Genomic DNA, 13,022 nt, shown 5'->3' with positions numbered 1-13,022 from the left:
TAAAACCAGGATATTGCCTGAACGGGGGAGAAGCCATGTTCTTCAGTTGTCAAAAGGCAGTAAGTAATGATTAAAATAGCAGTGTGAAACGCGGGGAGATTAAAGTGATGCTAATGATAAGTGAGAGAAGAAAAGGGCAAGCTATATTTTAATTCCTGGGAGAATGGTTAATGACTTCTATTGCCTGAGATTAAACTAAACCTGTCTCATCAGCTTTTTCTGCTCACTGAGGAAAAAAAGAAAAAGCCCCCTGCACTTTAATTTGTTAAACTCTTTTAAGGTAGCACATTGATCTACATAGGTTAAACTTTTCAAAATTTGGGCAAAAAAAAAGAATAAAAAGATGCCCCATAAAGCTGTCAGGCGGGGCAAAGCTGTTGGATTGCTCAAGGCACATTATAAAGAATTCATTATCTCCAAACTGCCACATTTAATCAGAAAATATCAATTATTTAAAAGTGGAGCTTTGCTCCTGTTTGGAGCATCAGGTTTTACTGACACATTGAATAAATTTTTTTTTCCCTCATTGTAGTGGTGCTTCGCCATTTTCCGCTTATTCAATGTACATTTGGCCCCAGATAGAAGCTTTGTTATCACCTTAAGATGCATCATTTAATCCTTAAAGTAAAAGAAAGTAAGCTTAGTTGTAATGTGGCTGGTCGGTGATTTTCATAATAAGATGTACGCAAGTGTTGACGTGGCATTACAACGATTCAATACCGTTCACTCACTTTTTGTTTTTGCTCGAGTCCCTCCGGCGTGTCCTTCGCCAAAGTGCGAAGCGGTGCCAGAAATGGTCAGGCTCACCACATATTTTTAATGGCAATTAGCATGCATTCCAATCCGCTGAGCCCCCCTCACATAACAGCAGCCAGACTCTTTATCAGCACCCCAATGATAGGAGTCAATGAACATTCTGCTGACAGCAGATCATTTTTGTTTTTCTACAGATGTTAGGCTTGAGTTGGTGGCGTTTTCCACTCATACCTCCGGACTGTGGGGCCCCTTTTCCACTCTCCTTTTCACTGACAGAGGATTTTCTAAATCCAATTTTCTTATGTCCTTTTACTCTTTTATAATTTCTATTGTTTTCGGTTTAACTCTGATATTAGATGTGCTGGTAAAATCTGTCATCCCTTAAAGGACAAAAAACTCCAACTGAGCTGAAAAACAAGGCTTCCTGTCTTCAAATTCTCACTGGATCTGCCAGCAGGAAGCAGGCATGCAATTAATAAGCTTTTATATCTCTAACATCACAGTTCTGCCAAAAAATGAAGAGCCATTACAACAGAAAAAAAAATTCTGCAAAAGCCCATGAAAAGAGGAAGCAGGTTTTTAAAGTGCCGGTTGATGTCTAATCGTAGTAGCTGTGATTCTGATCGATATCATCAATGACTTCTGCTGCTGTGCAGAATTTGATCCAGCAGGCTCATGCTAATGTTCACGCCTGTGTCAGACACAATGTAATCTCTTCTTTTGGATCAATGCCTCTTTCTTATGGTCTCATCGTTTTTCTAGCATAGGTAGTAACACTACCCTCGAACCGCCATCTCCCCCCCGCCTTCTTTAAAAAAAAGAAAAGAAAAAAGAAGCACCGGATGTGCTGAAACCAGCGTTAACATTTTATTTAACGTTACAAGTGTTTTCTCACCACGGCGGATTTTCCAGCTTCCCACTGGACAAATAAAGAATTTTCTCTGGAATATTCATGATGTCTGTCTCTAAATTAGCCTGGAGTTAAAAAAAGCCTCTCTTGACAGATTCAGATCAATTGAATCTTCACCACCTCCACCACCACCACCACTCCCTTTTTGTGTAAAAGTAATATCTGTGCTTCTAGGGACACACAACAGTAATGCTTTAAGAAATCACATTAATAATGCACATATTTTGTCACATATTTATAAGTATCCCCCAGACATCAGCATGTCACAGTTGTTGTTAGATCCCCTTTGGTTTCAATTAAAATCTCACCGAGGCAATAAAAATAGACAATTAAAGTGGAGCAGGCTCTTCAGAGCTACAATTGGTCTGATTAGATTAACCTTGAACATCCATTCCAGTTAAAAATAAGCCTAAATGTTTATTAATAACAGCATCAGACGTGACGTCTGATGCTGAACCACACCGCTCATTCCGCCCGTATTGATTATGTAAGTGGCATCGTATTCTCCTGATTAGCCTGCATTATCATTTCTTTTTCTCCCAGGCTCAGTTGTTACTCATGTGTTTTGACTGGGGGTACTTCTTTTTTTCTGTTCTTTCCATGTTGTGAAACATTGGGGCTTCATTATCTAATTACAGGAGCGAGTTTCTCAATCAACACGAGGCTTAGAAAGCACACCCGCCTCTCCCTCTTCAAGCACTTCGCTCCAATAAATGCAGCGTTGTCACAGCGCTCCCTTCTCCCCGTTCCACCTGCTAACTGAGAACTGAGAATCCGCACGCTAAATATACGCCAATGTCACACCCCGCCGCCACTTCCAGCACCCCGTTCCCAAAGACCGGAGCGCTGTGAGGGGAGGGACCCCAACGGACAGCTTTGTATTGCTTTTAATAACGCGTGTGAATGGAAGAGAGGAGGCCTATCTGTCTGATCCCACCTGGAGGACCGGGACTGCCTGGTTCACCCAACAGTCGGGTTCCTTTTCCACTCTGTGTGTGGAATGGAGATGCCCATCTTTGTTTGTATTCCTTTTCTCTCACTGTTTTCCCTCCTTTTTCGGAGGCAGCCTCAGTCCTCCTCCTCCTCCTCTCTTTGCGCCCTTGGCAAATGAAAGGTCAAAGACACTGCAGTGATTAATGAGCAGTAGACTCTGGGATCCCTTTGTCACCCCCCCACCCCACCCCTTCTCAGCCCCCCCTCCTTTTTACTCCTTGCATTATTTCATCTGGTAATCTCGCACCACATGTCTGTGTATGTCGCAGAGAAAACGGTTTGCTGCATCTCTCTGAAGCGGCTGAACTTTTCTTTAAAGCAGCGGAGGGACAAGTGTGCACGGAGGAGGGGGCATTCATCCAAGTTGGCCGGGGCAAAAAGAAAAGGTGGTGTAGTGTAGATGTCGGACTCTCAGCTCGCCTTTTCATCTCAAGATGTTGCTAGCAGGTGTAATGGTTTTAGTAGTGTGCTCTCAAGACCAAAAAAAAGGCGCCCCCCCCTCTCCTGGAGCTGGGTGGTTTTATGGCGTAATTGAATGTGAGCGTCACAGCTCCTTTCACGGGATGGATGACACTTCACGGGCTCACACCAACTGTTTATTTGAAAAAGTAATGAAATATTTACTCTCCATTGCGGGACAGATTAGTCGCCGTAATTGACTGTGACAGAAGTCCGTGCACAAGTACGCGCGCGTCCACCCGCCCGCTCCAGGGGGGGAAGAGGGAGAGAAAGGAGTTTGAGGGCCCCTCGTGTTTGAATGCGGATCTGTGAGCACACAATGGGCCCGTTAGGCCGACTGAATCTCTGCCTGTCACTTTCCCTCCACATGTTGCTCCTCTCTTTCAGAGATAAGTGGGGCTGATGCCGAACAAATAGTAGAAATCAGAAGGCACTGAGAATCATTTGCCGCTCTTTTTCCCATGGCTCCCAAGCAGACATCCAGACGGAGAAAAAGAGGAGGGAATGCTTAAAAAAAAAGATTCAATGAGCAAAACAAATTTGTCACCATGAGCAGATCCAATTGAAAAGTCTCCTGGATGGGGAAGAGCTGGAGTTGTCACATCTCGCCGTGGCGATGAATAGATCCAAGCAGGCTAAATTGGCATCAGGTGTGGGCTTCCCCTGGCTGCTGATAGGCTCCCACATTGTGCTGGCCAGACATTTGGCCATTTTCAAATATAATGGGAGAAATGAATGCAAATGAGTGAGTGGACTGAAATGTATTTAAATGCAGATTGAATAGGGGGCTCTGCGAAGCCCCTGATAACAAGTTGCTTTAGGAGAAGGGCCACATTGTGTCGGGATCATCCGTCCTACCCCCACCGCTCCGACGCTGCCGTCCTGCTCTCTGTTGCACTTGTGCATCATAAGGGGGCCATTGTTCAGCGAGTAAACTCTCTCAAAACTATTTACATTACGCTTTTTATTTAGCTTTGGGATACTTTGGGGCCCATGTCGTCCACACACATGCAGCGAAACTGTTTCAGCAGAGGGCCGGAGGCGTGCTGCAGAGGAGGAACAGACGGGGGAAAGCAGTAAAAGTGGGAGGGGGCTCTGTTTTTAATGATTATGTTGCCTATGTCCTTAGCCTCTTCAGGAGGCTAACAAACAAGTTCCCCCTGCCCACTGCCGGTCGCCCACTCGCCCGCGGCAATCCATCTTCCCAAACGTCTTCTTCCCATATTTAAGGAGCCCTCGTTACGGCGCTTCCCAGACCTGTGAATTTATGGCACAGTCCAGGCGGTTAGCATAATCGGCCGGAATGCAGTCACTTCACTGGGAATGTGGGAATTAGGGCATGAGAGAAAAGGAAAGCAGTCGCTGTGTTAATTGAATTTAGTAAGAATCCTTTGCAGGGGCTTGGCCTTGTTCACACGGACATGGAGGACACTCATCGGGACAATATTTTTCTCCTTTTTTCTGATATGTTTGTCAGGAAAAAACACATTTTTAATAAACATGATATACATGCAGGAAGCATCATTTTCCTTTGATCTAGTAATTTGTCAAAGTTGAATGTAGCAAGACGTTCTCTTTTTTTTAACCTCATCTGCATTAAAAACACAATTTGCAAGCAACAGGGTTGGATTAATTAGAAATGCTAACCCCTGTCCATCAGGTGTGCTAATAATGCAGCCTCCTTTTCAGCCCCATCCTCCTCCTGTTTGGTTAAATATTCAAATGTCTGCTAATTTCTAACAAATATCGTCTTTTTGGCACTATGGGCTGCAACGTGCAGGAATGCTTCATTTTCAAACCTGTCAAATAAAAAGTGCACCAAACTATAAGGCACTTTAAGTTTTTCACAGTAATTCTAGAATTTGTTTGTTACATGACACACTACAGGTTAGCCATGTTAGACGTGTTAGCCGCGTTAGCGTATTCACAATACTTGTAACTCCCAACACGCTGGGCACGATATTGTATTAACGATACCTGTAACATCCAACCTCGTTAGTAACAGATAAAAAAAAAAAACAGTTACATGATAGCCATGTGAGAGCATTTACTGTAACACCCAACCGTGTCTGCAACTCCTAAAAAACCCCGACATTTTGACATAGCGCTATGTACCTCTTAAAATTGCTTCAACATCAGTTAGCACAACCAGAATGAACCCATTTATAAGGGGTTCTGGATAATAAGGCGCGCTGTCAATTTTTTGTAGCTCTTGTTTTTTTTTTGGTAAATTAAGGCTTTCAAGTGCGGAAAATATGGTACTTTGGAATAGGTTTGCGCCATTAGAGATCAAAACTTTTTTTTTAAATTTCAAAATAAAATCCCATCTTTAGAATGTATGTAAAGACTCAGAAGTAAAGGAGGGGGGCAGCTGTGACTGCAGAGATGCTTCAGTGTCCAGAAGTTTCCATGTGGTGATTAATAGGAGGGTTAATGTGGTGGGGAAATGAGTAAACACTCCTTTGCTCCTGGCTTTGTGCTTCAATGGCTTGATGACAAGGGCAGAGCAAGGTGAGAATTAAACAGACCCACAGAAGAAGAGAAAAGAGGAAAAAAAGAAAGGGGGTCGGAGGGAGGAGTGAAGCATGACAGACCTGGGCAGCGAGTGGGAGTGAGGAAGAAAAAAAAAAAGAAGGCCGCCTTGACAAAAGTGGAAGTTTTCCCAAAGAAGAATAATTAAAAGCGCTCAAGGGAGGGCAGTTTTAATTTCACATGTAAGGGGCTAAAGATTTCATTTAAAGGCGCGGCGAGCGGAGAGGAGGTTAATAAGATGAACAAAGCAGGGAATGTGAGAACATACACTGGGAGGAAGCACACTGGACTTTCACCTGACACGTTTTTAATTATTGAACCTCTGATATTTCTGTGTTGAAGAGTGGGGGTAAAAAGAGAAGATTAACTGATTAACAGTCATGGTAACCAATTATTTCACTCATGGAAGGGGGGGGGTCAACGTCTAACAGGGAAACACTTCCCCTCTAAGTTCGCAGTGCAGCGCCGCGTCCAACCCTGAAGTTTAAATTGTCCTCTTGGTTGGGCTTCCTGCAATCGAAGAGGTGCATAATTCCTCCCTCCTGGAGGAAAGTGAAGCTGCTTCCACAGTTGAACACGCACTGTTTCATCACAGACATTTCACCGCACTCGACTTTTCAGAAGTGAACGTATCCCAATTATTATAACAAGATCAGCTTGGTACCAACGCTCTATGGGACTCCGAACTCTCTTACTGGTGCAAAATGATCAAAAGGCCTGTGAACTAGACCCAGAGTCCCAGCTGTGGGCAGATTTGTTCAGTAGTGGTAAAAAAGACCTTTAATTGAATATGATGTATTTCCTTTTCTTTTGGGGCCTGGCTGAGAACAAAAGAGATGCGCCAGCTTGTCTCATCTCAGCCAGATATTGGCGGAAAGTGCTGCGGCGCTGCACCGGAGTCCGCAGGCTCAACAGGTTGCGATGTGTCGGCCCTCTCTTTATTGAATTCCAAATGTTGTCAAGGTGGAGCACGGCAATGACTGTTGCGCCGCAATCCCAAATTCCCTCCTCTCCGCTGCCACATCACGCCGCACACACACACTGTGTTTAACACTCATGTATTATATGTTTATCAGTCTGTAATGAAACACTGACAAGTTCCCTGCATAAGGGATGCTGTGTTCCATTAATAGTCCTTAACGAACCTCGGGCACTCACAAAAAGACCGGTCCTATTGCAGCTGACAGCAGTGGGGCCCTCAGCCCCGGCCCCCTGGAGAGCCAAGATATTAGGCTTGAGCAATGTCTGCACTCCCTCCCTCTTTTCATTGCCTCCCTTCATCCTCGCTCTCTCGCCATTTCCCTTTGGAAGTAAAATGTGTCTAATTCCATTTCTTCATCCACACGTTTACTCCACCACATCCTGACAAAGAGAAGTGTGTCATTTAATTTGTCAGAGGCCATTTGTGATTGATTCTCTTCATCTGGACCTCGGCAAATGTTTGCGCTGCAATGAGAGCCGCAGACCATCACTTACTCTAATTGTAAATCAAACTCACAGCTCTAATTACAATGTGGAGAAAATCCTTCGATTTGAAGAGGGGAGAAAGCTGAAAGACAAAATATAACAAAAAAAGACAGATTTTAGTTTGGTATGGTTTATGTCTTGGAATGAACAACTCTGACGATTCATGCGAGCTACTATTTCATTTATCTAAAGTTGTTCAAGTCACGTTCTTGACTTGAACAACTTCTTGCTCAGTACTTCCTTTAATCCCAATGTTCGTCCTTTAAACTTACCAGAATTAAAAATTAAGTTGCCTTTTTTGGAATTCTCTGGATTAGTACAGTAATTGGAATAATTTGGAAGTTAAACCCAGATTATTATAGTCGTTTAAAACTTTATCTTCTTTCTTTGAATCAGTTTTTACATTTATGAGAGAAATTTGCTTTGTTGAATTAAAGTCCCACTTCAATCATCTTTAGATCTATTTTTACTGGGAGTTCCCAGTGGTCTTTCAATTGGGATTATGCCACTTTTAGCCAAAATAAAAAAAACTTGTGTTGTTTTCTGGGACATAGTTTCTGCAGAGTGACAGTAGTTCATTTGAAATTTGCCTATGAGTTGTGGGTGGGACAGTTAGTGCGGACAAGCCTGCGCCCTTTCCTATCATCAGCAATCAAGAGCATTCTGTTTATACTCTCTTCCATTAGTTCACAGCCCCTCCCACCCGCCAACCTAACATTACCGGTTCAACGAAAATGGCGAGCCATATTGGAGCTATCCAGACGTACATTTTGGGGCCAAAATGAGCCTAAGATAATTTGTGTACAAGTGGATGCGCTAGAATGGAGCGGAGCAGGGAGCTGGTGCCCCCCCCCCCCCCCCCCCCCCCCCCCCAGCGTATTTTCTGCATCACAAATACGATCTTTTTCAAACAGCTTTTTTTATCTGCTCCTGATTCGAATGAAGAAATATTCAGAAATGCTATTTTGAGCTTAATAATCTTTATATATGTCCTCCATCATGAGAAAATGCTACAAGAACACGTGAAAAACAACAAAAAACAGGATCTTCATTGGAGTTGATCTTCAGGAGAAACATCTCATGATATTATTTCTACAACAGATGATATCCAATCTATTTCTGTTGAATTGTTCAGACTTTTCTGGCTTTAAAGTGGAAGAATCTTGTTGTTTTTTCCCCCTTCAGCTTTCCACTCAATAAAAGCTCCATCTCTCTCGTGACGTCTCGGTGACGAGCCGTTTGTTCTCACTGCAGAAATGTGGTCTGTAACATCCTCTAATGTGATTCACAGTTTATTTGCAAGTCCATCGGCGTGTTGAACAAGGGGCTTATGAGCACATCACACATATGGATAATTTTAAGCAGATGCATCTGGCGTGGCTACCGTGCTATGATTAGTTTCCAGAGTGTGTAAACCACTGGCGACACGGATGAAATATAGCCAAGGTTCACTGGGAGTGCAAAGAGAAGAAATGTACCCCATCTGTAATACACAGTGTAGACTAATATCAGCTCCTTTTCTCTGATATTGCAGTGAGATATCGATCTGGTAAAATTGTCCCATATTGGAGCTGTCTGTTGTGATATTCATCATGCTGTCACCTCTCTCCAGCACCTACGCGTTATTAGAAACCCGGGTTTGAAGAGGTTGAAGGGTTTTAGTCTCCAAGATGTAGCAAACAATTCATCATGAGCGCCAGAGAGAGGGAAAGAGGGAGAGAAAAGGATTCAGGTGAGGTGATGCTCGGGAAAGATTTATGTCCAGTCAAGCTGTACATTAAGAATTATATCATCAAGCCGAGAGCACACCAGCAGCTCGGTCTCTATCTGCTGAGTGGGCCCATTTGCTTTCCTGCCAGGCTTAAGTGGAGTTTTAGTTTCTGAGAGGAGTCGAGAAACGTGCCCAAACTTCGGCTTTGCTCCAAGCAAATGTTGTGTGTTTGTTTTTTGGACTTTATTGCAGAAGAGGCATAAAGCTGGTAACTGTCACCCTAAGCCCAACCTTCTTCAGGGTCTTGTTTCCCCTTTCTCTGCCTCTGTCAGAGGTTTTTACTGGAAGGATCACACAGGAGGAATCCAACTCTTCTGCGTCTTTGCAGAGGCTTTGATTTAACTTGCTACAAATGTTCGTCTGGGAATGCGCGGGCTGGGGGCTTCCTCTGAAGTCGTGGTCGCCCCCCCTCCCCGCACTCTCTGCGCATCAGGACTCCGCTCCAGATATCATTGTTGCAAACAGCATTTAAAGTCATAGCTGGTTAAGTTGATTGTGCGAGTAAACTCCGAGCATGCGAGAGGTCATAAACAGGGCCGCCCGGATCTAAATATGCAAACACTCCAGCAGCAGTGGACACTCGGGGGAACCGACGCCGCCACTTCTGATGGGGGTGTGTGTGTGTGTGTGTGTGTAACTGCTCAGAAAACAGGCCCGAGCCCTAACCTTTCCATGTATACAGAGAGGGAGAGGACAGGAAGAGTTTTCCTGATTATGTAAACACTCCTTTTCCTCCCTAGATCATTTTTGGGTTCTGACTATTTACATTTCATTAATTATTGAAAAAAGAAAGCAGGAAAAAAATGAATAAACAGTAGATAATTTTTGTTTAATGTTTCACACAGGATTCCGGTCCTCAGTGCAATTAATGCTAATCACCAAAGCCTTCCTGTTTTTCTTGAATTTGTCCTGTTTGTGAGGCTGCTCCGTCTCTCTCTGGGCCTTCTTCCACTCCTCTCTGCTCCTTCATCTCTCCTCATCGCATCCCAACCTTCCTGCCTTTTCTGTCTATTCGGACCAGGAATTATTCACGTCCAACAAGATTCCCAAAGTTCAAACGCCTTCAGTGGAGATGGGGGGGGGGGGGGGGGGGGGGGGGGTCAAGCGTGCTGGGGGTACTTACCATTTGTAGAGTACAGTGTATTAATTGCTTATCGGTTTTTGATTTCAGAGTCATTTAGACTGAGGCGGACGCATCATTTTCAGTGCTATTGTTCTTTGGGGTTTGTTAATTGTCACCCCGCTGGCAGAATTATAAGCAAATTAAAAGCCTTAACTGTTGACTCTATCGGAAGTCAGTCTCCCCAACAATTTCACAAAACAATAGGGAAGGATTAATGAAAATGCAGCTTGATTTCTGTTCTCCAAAGCTGCTTTTTTTTTTTTTTTTGCTACGGGGAACCAATTAACTACCCTTCAGGATGACTTTCACTCCTAACTACTGGTCTGTTCCACTGCCAGAAAGCGGGATTAATTCTCAATTAATCCCTCCACTAGAACAACTCTGCCTTTGTCTGCTGGGGAGGACATGAGCGTACAACAGCGAGGTTACCCCGAATCTGTTCGGCTGAGGAACTCCACCCCTTCCCAAGATTGATGCACCCTGTAGACCGGCTCTTCTCAAGCTGAAAATAAGAGCCATTAAAAGGGAATGCTTGACAAGGATTTTTGTTTTAAGGATTTTGGGCTTTATTAGCCATGCATATTAATGAGTCAATTAATTTCATTCGTCCTCGCGAGTGGTCTGTTTGTTTTTTGCCTGACCTTTTATCTTAGATGCGTTCATGCTTCGCTTGCTTTAAGCACTTACTCCATACTGTGTTTCCCATAGCCTTCATGTCCAGAAAAAAGAAAGAAGGGGGGAGTTTTTAGGTGTTTAGCACCAAGTGTCTCCCCTTCCCCTTTTGTTTTCCCCTCTGCCACTCTCCCTCTATCATCCGTCCACCCTCCCCCTCCATCCTTTTCTTCTTGTGCTTTCTCCCTCTGTCAGAATGCCTGCTGGATGTATTCTTCTCTAAATGTGACAGGAAATATGCTATTAAAGCATGCAGAATATTTGCCTGATGGGATTTGCAATAAAATTACTGCAGTTCCTTTCCATTAGGATCTCTAAAACCCCCTCACTCTAATTTATGATTACCCTCAAAAAAGAAAAGAAAAAAAAGACATGTTATATACATAAAAAACCCCAAAGTAGCCTCCAGTCCACATTTAGCTTTCAAAGTTAGTTGAGAGGACATGAGAAATAATTGAAAATGCAGCTGGACTGTGTACAATCTTGTAAGGGATGCCTCGAAAATGAGATTAATCAGCGCACAGACATTGTGAGGAAAAGTTTGCAGTGAATGCCTGACAGTTGTGCTCTTTCTCTCATTTCAAATGTTGGCAGGCTAGCAGGCAGCTCCAAGGGAAATGCGCTCCTTTCATACTTGAGTAATTGATGAATTGTATGCAATATGCAAATGAGAATCCATAAATCTTATGAATGACAGCTTAATTTATGTGAGCCTTAATGAATGCAGGATTAGATTTTAATTAAATATCCTCAAAGGCACCCTGACTGGGTAAGTTTTTAAAGCCTTGTTTTGAAGACTTGTTTCATATGCATCGCAGTTCATGAAAAAAAAAAAAAAGAGAGAGAGATCAGCACGAGCGGTTTGATGAAATTTCCTCACAGTTTGAAGATAAGGCCCGCTCTGTTTTGCTAACCAAAGGCACATTCAATTAATAAATACAGGATCAAAATCATATCGCGCCATCTCATTGAGGCGTTCCTGGAGCTGCTCGCTCTCGCGCATTCCACAAACTGCCTTTACTTGAAGAATTATCTGATTCCTAGCATTTGGTACAGTATCTTTTTAATTAAGACAATCATCCATTAGGCACGGAAAAGTCAACCAATTACGCTTTCCTCATCAGCTCCCATGATGGAGGAAGCCTGCTTACTCATTATCAGAGCCTGTTGATGTGATGCTAAACAATCTCAGACTCTGTAGTTATGGGACATACAATTATGAAATCAGCTTTTAACATTAATGATCCATGGGAATAATCAGCAATTTATCATGTTTAGATCTTTTATAGATTCTATTTCACAGTTGAGAGGCTTTAAACGGCTTTAACAGAATATGATTAGAAGACAGCTTTGAACAGTTTGTTTTCTACTAACTTCTCTCCTGACCAGTGATTGAAACCACAACGTTAAACGAAAACGCAGATCTTCTTTAAACTATTTGTAGTTTAACTAAATACTTTCTGATGCTGAAATTACAGATGGACCAGTAACTTTTATTAAAGTCATAACCTCAAGAATCAGACGTTGCCCCTGCTGCTTAGTTTGTTTGTTGTTTGATGAGGATTGGACACCAACTGGCTTGGTTGGTCGGCCTTTATTAATCAAAACCGAGTAGATCTTTTTTAGAAAATGCGATATTTATATCTCTAATCCCTTATTGACTTTAACACCCCTCAAGGAAGAATTCCTAATTTTATTAATAACTGTTTTGAATTTTTTTGATTTGACATTAAAACTGTTTTTCTGACCAAATATAACAGTTTTTGAGTGGTTTTAAAGTATATTTGATCTAACCAGATTCAATGAAGTATTTCGGGTTACCCAGCTCTAAGCCTTGGCGCAAACCAAACGCGATATGCACGTCTACGGGTGTCTAGTTTCAATGTTAAGGTAATGAATGGATGTGATGTTTAGAACTTCAGACACGTTGAGATTCTCTAGGCAGTTAATTTTTCCCGAGTTCAAATGGCTAAACTTTGGCGAAGCTTGTTGTCGTGAGAACCATTTAGGAACTCAGCTTTAACAGTGACGTGTTGATGACACGAACAGCAGTTGAAGTCCAAAACCAACATGGAGGAAAAGCTGATTGTAGCCATTTTTTGCTCCTCCTGGACTTTTTGATATTTTTCTCATTAGTATTGAGACAATAATAAAAAAAGGGTCCTCTAATTTGACTCCTTTTTAAATTTTACAGGACAACAAGTCCTGTTAAACAGAAACACAGAAGTCGCAGCTCCTGCAGTAGATGGTGAACTGACTGTACTGGAAGATTCTCTGAATGATCTCATGAACCCAGACATGGAGACTTATATTTTTGTAAAGCTTTTAAAAAAAAAAAA

The sequence above is a fragment of the Oryzias latipes genome, chromosome 21 (genome assembly GCF_002234675.1).
Source record: "Oryzias latipes chromosome 21, ASM223467v1".
Lineage (NCBI taxonomy): Eukaryota > Metazoa > Chordata > Actinopteri > Beloniformes > Adrianichthyidae > Oryzias > Oryzias latipes.
The sequence above is the reverse complement of the archived record's forward strand: the minus strand, read 5'-3'. Positions refer to the sequence as shown.